Raw genomic sequence first — 11,058 nt, 5'->3', positions numbered from 1 at the left:
GCGGTAACATTTTCACATGTTTTACATACATACCTCAAAGCCTGCTAGAAGGCTGGCACAGGCTTCTGTCAGTCCGCCCTTGGCGGACTGAACCTTCTGGATCACCGCACTCATAATAGTGCGGTGCTCCTCGTCGATGGAGGCACCGTTAAGCACCTCCAGCAAATTGTCTGGCGCCTCCGATTGGACGGAGGACACCGGCGTCGTAGGCTTGCCCTCTTACGAAGGGGCTGCCTGCCAGACTTCGGAACCACTGAAGGTTCCAGTGCGGCATCCGGCCCAGGACCGGACTTAGAGCCCTGTGGGGTTTTGCCCCCTTTGCCCCTGGACTCCGGAAGGTCGCCTTGTGGTGCCTCCAGGGCTGCCTCCTCCTGGCCCGTCCCCTTTTGGGACTCCACCTCGGCATCATCCATGGGGCGAGGGGAGGTAGCGGTCGGGAGTGAAAGACTATTCATATCCGACAGATCCAGGGATCTCCTCGACGAAGCATCGAGCTGGGCCTAGGGCGGACTGCATAATTATATTCGGCGTCAGAAGGTACTGTGCACTAAAGGAACGCCATGAGTTATTCTGGTATCCGGATACTTACGATGTTGCCAGGGGCTTGGCCCTGGTTGGCCACTCCTCTCCGCCGTCTTCGGCATCAGGGGCATAGTTCAGAAGAAGGGTCTTCCCCTTCTTGGACCCTCCGGCCTCCCCAGTTGGGGCGGCCTTCCTTTTCTTTCCTCCCCCCGTTGGAGAGGGAGAGGCTTCTTCTTCCTCCTCCTCGTCTTCAAAGGAGGAGCGCGCTTCGGGGTCGTCGGGCGATGAGTCCGACACCACTAGGCGCCGGGAGCTCCTTCGAGTTCCCGCGGCCTTCTTCTTGGCCTTCTTCTCCGGGACCACGTGAGGTGCCGGGACCAGCAACTTCATCAAGCGTGCGTCTGCTGGGCCTTCGGGTAAAGGAGTCGGATAGTCGATCTGTCCGGCCTTCTTCTACCAGTCCTGTTAAAGGAATGGGAGTTTAGATCCCGCATAAAGTCAAACTATGAAAAACAAGTACCCTGTAATGGGTAAACTAGAGCTTACCGTGCTGGCTTGGCGCTTCGCGCACAATCCGCGATCCTCGGTAGTGGGAGGGTGAACCTCGAAGCTCTTGAAAAGCACCTTCCAAGCATCTTCATGTGTTGTGTCGAAGAGCCTGGACAGAGTTTGGTGCTGGGCCGGGTCGAATTCCCATAGATTAAAAGCCCGCCGTTGACATGGGAGGATCCGGCAGAAGAGCATGACCTGGACTATGTTGACGAGTTTAACCTTCTTGTCCATCAGGTTCTGGATGCAGGTTTGGAGTCCGGTCGCCTCTTCCGGATTACCCCTCGAGAGGCCCGTCTCTTTCCATGAGGTGAGCCGTGTGGGGATGCCAGATCGGAACTCGGGGGCCGCTGCCCATTTAGGGTCACGCGACTCAGTGATGTAGAACCACCCCGATTGCCACCCTTTGATGGTTTCCACAAAGGAGCCCTCGAGCCATGTGACGTTGGCCATCTTGCCCACCATGGCGCCTCCGCACTCCGCTTGCCGGTCGCCCACAACCTTCGGCTTGACATTGAAAGTCTTCAGCCATAAGCCGAAGTGGGGCTGGATGCGGAGGAAGACCTCGCACATGGCGATAAACGCCGAGATGTTGAGGATAAAGTTCGGGGCTAGATCATGGAAATCCAGGCCGTAGTAGAACATGAGCACTCGGACAAATGGGTGAAGAGGAAAGCCCAGTCCGCGGAGGAAATGGGGGAGAAACACGACCCTCTCATGGGGCCTGGGGGTGGGGATGAGCTTCCCCTCATCTGGGAGCCGGTGCGCGATGTCGTTGGACAGGTATCCGGCTTTCCTCTGCTTTTTGATTTGCCCCTCCGTGACGGAGGAGGCCATCCACTTGCCTCCCGCTCCGGACATGGCTGGAGAAGGGTGAGGTGGGATGTGCGGACTTGGGCGCTGGAGCTCGAGTGCGCGGAAATGGATGAGCAAAAGAGGAAGAAGGCGTAGGTAAAAAAGTGGATCCTTATCCCCTTATATGGGCGGACGAAGCTATGCGTCCCCACCAGCCTGGTAAAACTCGCTTATCTCCCAAGCGCCGTAATCAATGGCATGGTTGGGTTACCCACGCCCGTATTGATGAGAATCCCGGAATAAGGGGACACGATCTCTGCTTTGACAAGACGTGCCAAGGAAACCGCCTTGCTAAACGCACTGAGGTGGGACAGTAAAAACAATTCGAATAAAGGCTTGGCCGTGGTGTGATGTCACGCCACGGAATACGTCAGCAGATTGAATTTGTGTAAATATTATTCTCTCTATGGTGGCATGTGGAACTTATTTTGCAGAGCCGGACACTATCCTTGTGTTCAAAATCTTCTATGAATTATTTGGAGGAGGAACCCGCCTTGCAATGCCGAAGACAATATGCACGCCGGACTCGTCATCATTGAAGCCTGGTTCAGGGGCTACTGAGGGAGTCCTGGATTAGGGGGTGTACGGATAGCCGAACTATCACCTTTGTCCGGACTCCTGGACTATGAAGATACAAGATTGAAGACTTTGTCCCGTGTCCGGATGGGACTTTCCTTGGCGTGGAAGGCAAGCTTGGCGATACGGATATGTAGATCTCCTACCATTGTAACCGACTATGTGTAACCCTAACCCTCTTCGGTGCCTATATAAACCGGAGGGTTTTAGTCCGTAGGACGAACAACAATCATACCATAGGCTAGCTTCTAGGGTTTAGCCTCTCTGATTTCGTGGTAGATCTACTCTTGTACTACCCATATCATCAATATTAATCAAGCAGGAGTAGGGTTTTACCTCCATCGAGAGGGCCCGAACCTGGGTAAAAACATCGTGTCCCTTGTCTCCTCTTACCATCCGCCTAGATGCACAGTTCGGGACCCCCTACCCGAGATCCGCCGGTTTTGACACCGACACCCCCCCAAGGGCCCAAGGCGCCTAGGGTTTGGAAACCCTAGGGGATGGGGCGCCTCCACCTTGCTTGGGGGCAAGTCTCTCCTCCTGGATGCCGCCCCCTTCTAGATGGGATCTAGAGGGGCCGGCCCCCTCTCCCCTTCACCCTACAAATAGAGGGAGGGTGGGAGGGCTGCAGCACCCTTCCCTTGGTGCAGCCCCTCCCTCCTCCAAGACTTTCTCCTCCTCCATAGAGCTTGGCGAAGCCCTGTAGAAAATCCACAAGCTCCACCACCACACCGTCGTGCTGCCCGAGATCTCCCTCAACTTCTCCTCTCCCCTTGCTGGATCAAGAAGGAGGAGACATCCTTGGGCTGTACGTGTGTTGAACATGGAGGCGTCGTCCGTTCGGTGCTAGATCAGATCTTCCGCGATTTGAATCGCCGTGAGTACGACTCCATCATCCGCGTTCTTGTAACGCTTCCGTTTTCGCGATCTTCAAGAGGTATGAAGATGCACTCCCTCTCCCCTTGTTGCTAGCATCTCCTAGATTGATCTTGGTGACACGTAGGAAAATTTTGAATTATTGCTACGTTCCCCAATAGAAATTCCTTCTTAATACATGGGAAAAAGGTTTGCTCCTCATGACAACTGGGATCCACCAACTACATCTTCGCACGGAAGGAAGTTCCTCCTTATTACATGCAAGAAAAATGATTCCTCCCCCTGCTAGCTGGGACCCACCAGATTCAGAGGCTGACTTGTGGGCCTAATAAGTTGACACGTACATAGGGCTTTGTCAACTTAGTCAACAAATGGCCGCACAGCTTCTTCAATCTCTGATTTTCTTGCTCTAGCCGCTCAAACCAACGCTGGCGGGACCACCCGCTCCTGCTTCCCATGGCCGGCTATGCTGCAATGGAGGCCTCACTATCCCATCCTACTCCCACCGCTAGCCATGCCATCCCTTTACTCATCCACATGACCAAACCTCTTGTTATTCTCCGGCGACGGCAGACTCACACCATAGCGGACCAGTAAACCATTGCACTCCCTTCCATGTGGGCAACTACTACCGCGTCTTCCCTAGCTCTTGGTCGTTCCCTTCCTAGGCCTCGCCACCATCCACCACCTTGGTGCTCTTGGTACGGTGTCGTCAACGAACGACGCCCATCGGTAGAGGACTATACGTGGAGAGGCTAACAGCTGGGACCCACCAGCTACATCTTCGCAGGCAAGGAAGTGCGTCCTTATTCAAGCAAAAAAATGATTCCTCCCACTGATAGCTGGGACCCACCAGCTATATCTTCGCATGCAAGTAAGGGCCTCCTTATCCTCCCAGATAGCTGGGACCCACCCGGTCGAACCGTACGTCGGGTTGTCTATCTGGTTGTCAACGTGTATGTACATACTAGTTGATCGGTCCCTCTACAAGGATGAACCGTGGCCAAGTAAGTTGCAACGCATGTCATAGTAGAGCCCCCAATGTAGCAGTTCAAGCAGTCTTGTCTAAATTGTGTACATGTACGTACAACCACACTGCAATAAAGTAAATATGGCCTCGTATGTACATAAATGCGGGGTCTGGAATGCGTACAACAATGACGTCCTATTCATCTGTAGCCAACCGACTAGGTCGGAAGGGAAGAAACAATGTTGTGTTGGTTGGGAGGCAACCGACTAGGTCTGAATGGGTCATGCTCATCGGGAGCCAACCGGCTTGGATGAAACAACCAAAACTTGGTCATGTTCATCGACTCAGGGTTTCTTGTACCACAAAACGGAGGAAATGGAGTTCTGTTTGACCGCCTATAGTTGAAACAGGGTCATGTTCATCTGGAGGGGTCTGGCGTATCGCAAAACGGAGGAAACAGACTTTTGTTCAACTAGACGATCGAAACGGGGTCCTGTTGATCGAGATGGGTCTGGCGTACCGCAAAACGAAGGAAATAGACTTCTCTTCGAGTGCCTACAGCCGAAATAGGGTCCTCTACCGTAGAACGGGACTCCATGGGCTATTGTTCATCCACCGTTGACTTCCTCTAGCCTCCACCAACTACTCTTCATCCACAACAACTTCCTATAGTCTCCACTAGCTACTGTTCATCCACGGGCTACTGTTCATCCAGCCTCCACTGGCTACTATTCATCCAGCCTCCACGAGGTCCTATTCATCCAACCCCAACCAGCTGGGGTGTGTGGAAGCCTCCTTGGGGTCCTATTCATCTAGCGACAATCGCCTACATGGTTGGGGTCCTGTTCATCCAACCCCCACCGGGAACTGTTCATCCACAGCCAACCAACCGGCTAGGTCAACTCACCACGTCTGGACACATTCTATGTATCACGTGCTCGACAGCAATGGGCACTATTCATATAGAGGAAACCCAACCGGCTAGCTACGTCTCGCATGAGGGCTCGATCGGCTTCAGTAAGCAGCGAAGGCATCGGGTTCAGTTAGCAGCGAAGGAATCGCTCGGGTTCAGTTAGCAGCGAAGGAATTGATCTGGTTCAGTTAGCGGTGACAGGATCAATCGATCGACTTTAGTACATAGTAGTGCGATTGCTCGGGTTCAGTTAGCGAGTGCCTCGCACACACGCGCGTACGAGAGAAATGCGCAAACCACACTCGCTCAGCCCCGACCACCCACCGTAACCGGGAACTTTTCGAAATTTTCCTCGCCCTCACTTCTACCATGACTTTTTACGTCATGGACGGCTGAAAGAATGTCACGCAGGTGCGTCTCCGGCCCGCCCAGGACGAAAATCCCAATTTCTGTCATAATTTTTTATCATAGAAGTAGGAGCCCACCATATCTATGATGATACGTGTTTTTGTCACAATAATCATCATAGAAGTGTCATAACCATGATAGAAAAAGTTTTAGTTCGGGCCATAATGTCACGGATGTGTATTTTTTTGTAGTGACGTATGTTGTCATCAATTACCAAAATGGGGAGATTGAAAGCACATTTTCTCCCTTGGTGGTTTTGGTAATTAATGTCAACATACATGTTGTTGGACTAACACTTTTATCTATTATGTTTTAGATAAGTTCAGCAGTGGCATGGAGAGGACATGAGGATGTGGACCCCTTCAAAATGCTAAGGACAAAGATGGGCAAAGCTCCAAGACTCTACATTTTTTGTTAAGTGATCCAATATCACATTGAGTCAATAGGAAAGCCAAAAGGGATGAGGTTTTGATCATGATTCAATTTCTCAAGTACTTCTCCACATCACTCCTATCCAAAACCCTAAACGTCCATCTTGATCCCACCAAAAAGTTCCCATATAGACCCATCGAGATGACCCTATCGGAATTTCCGGAATGAGGTCTTGCCCTAGCCATTGCACTTCGGTCGCACCGAGTCATTCTTTTTGGACTCACCGAAAAGCCTAATAGTCAAGTCTTTTACACTATTCGGTCTCACTGATATTTTCATGTCGGTGTCAGTGAGTTGGGTCAAAGTCTTGTAATGGTTGTTTTTTTGGTGCTGCCTATTTATACCCCTCCACCAACATCTACTCTCTAAGAGAGCCTCAGAATGAACCACAACTTCCACTACTGATTTTCTGAGAGAGAACCACCTACTCATGTGTTGAGATCAAGAGATTCCAATCCAACCATTTGAACCTTGATTTCTAACATTTCCCAAGTTGCTTTTCAATCAATCCCCTCTTTTACCAAAGCCAAATCTGTGAGAGAGTGTTTGAGTGTTGGGGGAGACTATCATTTGAAGCACAAGAGCAAGGAGTTCATCATCAACAACACCGTCTATTACCTTTTCAAGAGTGGTGTCTACTAGATTGGTTAGGTGTCACTTGGGAGCCTCCAAGAGATTGTGGAGTTGAACCAAGGAGTTTGTAAGGGCAAGGAGATCGCCTACTTCGTGAATATCTATTTGAGTGAGGCTAGTCCTTCGTGGGCGTAAGTCATGGTGAAATAGACAAGGTTGCTTCTTCATGGACCCTTCATGGGTGGAGCCCACCGTGGACTCGCGCAACCGTTACCCTCAGTGCGTTGAAGTCTCCACCAACGTGGATGTACGATAGCACCACCTATCGAAACCATGCCAAAAATCGTTGTGTCTTCATTGTGTTTGATCTTCCATCTCTACCCTTTAGTTTTCGCATAACTGCATGCTTTACTATTTCCATTTCCATGTGTCTAGATATGCATGTGTAGAAAGTCTTGGTGATATCTTAACTAGTGCCAAAATCTGCCTAAATTTCAAGAGAACTAAAAACCGGACCTTTGGTTGGTTAAGAGTCTATTCACCCCCCCTATAGACCTATCTTCTTCGATCCTACAAGAATAACAATGACTCACGGATACCACACAACAATAGGGCAGGCACAAGTAAGCCATGCTCTAACGTGAGAGCGATGTGTTGTTCTATTTGGAGTTCTTCTTCTTCGATGATTGGGAACCTGGGATTAGTAGAGGGACATTTCTTATTTCTCTTGCATCTTAGGCATATCTGCTTCTTATCCATACTCGGATTGTGCCTTCTGCATGATGCTTGTAATGTAATGTTGGGTCATGTGATCTCTGTTTGGTGATATAGTTATGTATGACATTTGTATCGTATTGTATTCTTGTATTATCTCTTCTATTCTTGAGTAGTTGTATGTGTTGTGATGTCCACCTTCTTACCGACATATGACACTTGTGTGCATGGTTAAGTCATATGTTGGGGTGGCCAAAGGTGCTTCTCTTCCCCACAAGATTGCAAGGTCTTGTAGGGATTAGAACCACATCTTAGGTGTTACAACCGAATTCGTGTTTTACTCTGCTTAATTTAGGAGATCGGCTAGAATTCATGTTTTACTCTAAGGTTTACTTTGCCATTTACTCCTCTATTATTTAGGGGATCAGCTAGAGATGCCCTTAGCCCATTTCTAGATACAACCTTCGTCCAAAGTAGTTGTCTTAGATTTGTCTAGATACGAATATATCTAACACTAAAACATGTCTAGATGCATGTGTATGTAGACAAATCTAATGCAAGTAATTTTTAGAAAAATGACATTCGGGTAAGGAATAAGTGAGGCCATGGATGTAAAACAAGCGCCGACGGGGCCATGTAGTTGATCATGCATTATGGGCGTGTTTGGTTACCATCATCAATTTTGCATGCATTGCATGTGTGTCTCGGTTGGGCCTGGTTGAGAAAAAACGGGCAAAAGACCACCATCTGCACATTGTTTGGTTGCCCGCATCTAGGTTGCCTGCATTAGGGAAGCAGTTTTGGCATGACATATGGTGTCCTACATTGGCTCGACTCATGCAACTACACGGTATTTGGTTGCATATACGAGATATGATTAAGAGTTAGCATTTACACTTAAAACACAGAGTTACACTAGAGTGCCTGGCGAGTGGCGACTGCGATGGACAGTGACTGCGATGCCGCATCCGACACGACAAGCATGGATTGCGGGCAAGCGCTCCTGTCGACAGCGTGGCGAACTAGTTGCTAGTGTCGTCGCCACAAAGAAAGTCTGTGCGGAGGAGTGCTGAGGCAGATGACGGGGAAGGAGAAATGCAGTGGGCGCGACGTTAGTGCAGTAGATGCAAGATAGGAGGCCGAAAGGAAGGACACTGACGATAGTGCAGTAGGACGTAGGCAAGGAGGCCGAGAGGAATGACGCCAACAATTGTGTAGTAGGACGCAATGCGAGAGGAACGTCGCCGACGATGGCGTCAGTGTAGTAGGATGTGGGAGGCTAAAAGGAATGTGGCCGATAGTCGCACCAGTGTAGTAAGACACGGGAGAGGAGGCCGAGATGAATGACGATGATGGTGATGCATGTGCAGCAAGGACACGATAGAGGAGGCCAAGAGGATCGATTAGAAGGGACTTCGAAGGAGATTAAGGACTGACATTAAAACAACCCAAACATATGCACATGTACAGTCATGAGGAAGATGTAGATATACTCATCCATGATCGTCGAAACAGAGAACATGCAACAGGAAAGCCAGGGCTGGTCTTGAGATTTCGGGGGCCCGGGGCGAGACTAAAATCGGAGGCCCTAATATAAATATCAAACCAACAATTGATATATACATATATAACTTGGTACTAATAAATACTATAATCACGGCAGGAGCTCTGCTTATTTCATTAAATATGAAAAAGAAAAAATGCAGAGTGATCCAGTTTATCAAAAACTGCAATGCTCACCCGGGAGAAAATCAAAGAACCTGAAAAATACACTAGAGCTTGGGGATAGGAACTAGAAGAATCCAAAGTCAATATTTGTAGAATTGGTAGAACATAACCTCACCACTATTGCAACACAATTTTTTAGCAAGATATTTTTCTGATCACTAGGTTGTAAATTCAGCAACCATTAAAAACAAAGGTGATTAAAGAGGTCAACTAATTTGATTTTAACAAGAAAAAAGCTGCCCAAATTTATGTGTACCATCATATACCTCTCTCAACAAATAAACTGAAGTGGTAGACATGACACCATGTATCTCCGTTGCTGCAGCCTTTCCGTTTGGGTCCAACATCACCTTGTTTCTATATCAATCAAATGAGAATAGAATGCACACGAGGACTCACTATTTGCAGATCGGAACTGGGAATAGCTGACATAGTTGCGGACTTACTACTCGATCGTGAGAACGGGAAGATGCCGCTGACAAGGCTTGGCGTCCGGCTCGTGCGCATGGAACCCCGGGGGCGTCGAGTACTCGAGTTCAGACGGCCGGGAAGTCATCGGTGGTGGAATAACGACGTTCTGGTGATCGAGTAGAGGATGAGATCTACCGTCTAGGAAGGTTTAGATCGAGCGGTTCCAGGGATCAATCGACCGCTAGTGGTCATCGAGCAGGCCTGAAGTCGAGGGTATGTTGGGTAGCTCTTTGCGCTGTACCTACTTGGGGCCATGCCTAGTATTCTTTCTAGTGTACACCATGTAATAAGTAGAGAGAATACACAGATCGGGGGCCCACTGATTCGGGGGCCCAAGGCAGCCGCCTCCCTGCCCCCTTCAGGGACGGTCCTGAGGAAAGCCATGTGAAACTGCGAGATGAAGCTATTGGTCAAAGAAAATTTCAAACGGTCAACCGTGCGCGATGAATTTGATAAAATTTATTCAATGAACACAAAAATGAACATTTATGGTTGGCGAAACTACGAACTGATCGTCTGAATGAAACCACAACATTGATGTGTATATTTTCATGCAGACTTTATCTTAAATCGGAGCACTGTTTATAGATTAAAAGATGAAAAAGATTAAAAAAGAGATTACGCTGAAACAGTGCAAACTCACGACAGGGTGCACCCACCCTAGAGGATGACAGGTAATGCACAGCCTAAGCTACCCAGGTGCGATTTATTGCATCGCTCGGGCCTGATTTCTGAAAAACTGTCAAATCAAGGATTTTCAGGGATGCATGCAAAACATGCAAAAGTCTACCCGGCTCTGTTGGAGCAACTAAACACGTCCTATATAACCCCTTCTTTTTTCTTCCAAACACGTACAGTAGCTTCCTAGTTCTATACGTGTAGCAGAGCGTTTCCAAGTCCTAGCCCAAGTCCGAGTCATGGATGGACTGTTCTTATTCTGCAAGTTATATACGGAGGTTATACCTTGGCACGGTCTATTAGCCTCAGGTTAAATTATTTTGCGTTCGTGGCCGGCTGCCCCGGCTGGTGAAAGCCAACATGTCGTCGCCTACCGAGTACGTCTCCCTCGAACGTTGCTTCCCCATCAATTTCCTTATATCGAGACGATCAAGTTTTTTCTTCGACGCTAATTTTTTAAGAAAAAACTAAGCCTAAACTCTGATAGCTGCATGTTTTTTAATCGAAAAAAAAACTGCACGTTTAGCGCATCAACAGCGCAGCGCTTAAACGATTTTGATCCTTGTCTACCAGCGGTTGGATGGTCTGATCCCAGTATTGGCCCATGGCGTCGAATTTTTTCGGCTTGCGGCATGAAAAGCGGATTTAATTTCTTTTCGGTATTTATCTTTTTGCATATTTTCTGTTTTTTTAGCATATTGCATTTTTTAGGGGAGCATATTGCATATTTTCTGTTTAGTATACTCCAGTCCGTCGCGCGCGACCCAGCCTCGAATCCGAGGAGATCGATTTT

This window comes from Triticum aestivum, chromosome 4B (assembly GCF_018294505.1).
Source record: "Triticum aestivum cultivar Chinese Spring chromosome 4B, IWGSC CS RefSeq v2.1, whole genome shotgun sequence".
Classification (NCBI taxonomy): domain Eukaryota; kingdom Viridiplantae; phylum Streptophyta; class Magnoliopsida; order Poales; family Poaceae; genus Triticum; species Triticum aestivum.
This window is presented reverse-complemented; position numbering follows the sequence as displayed.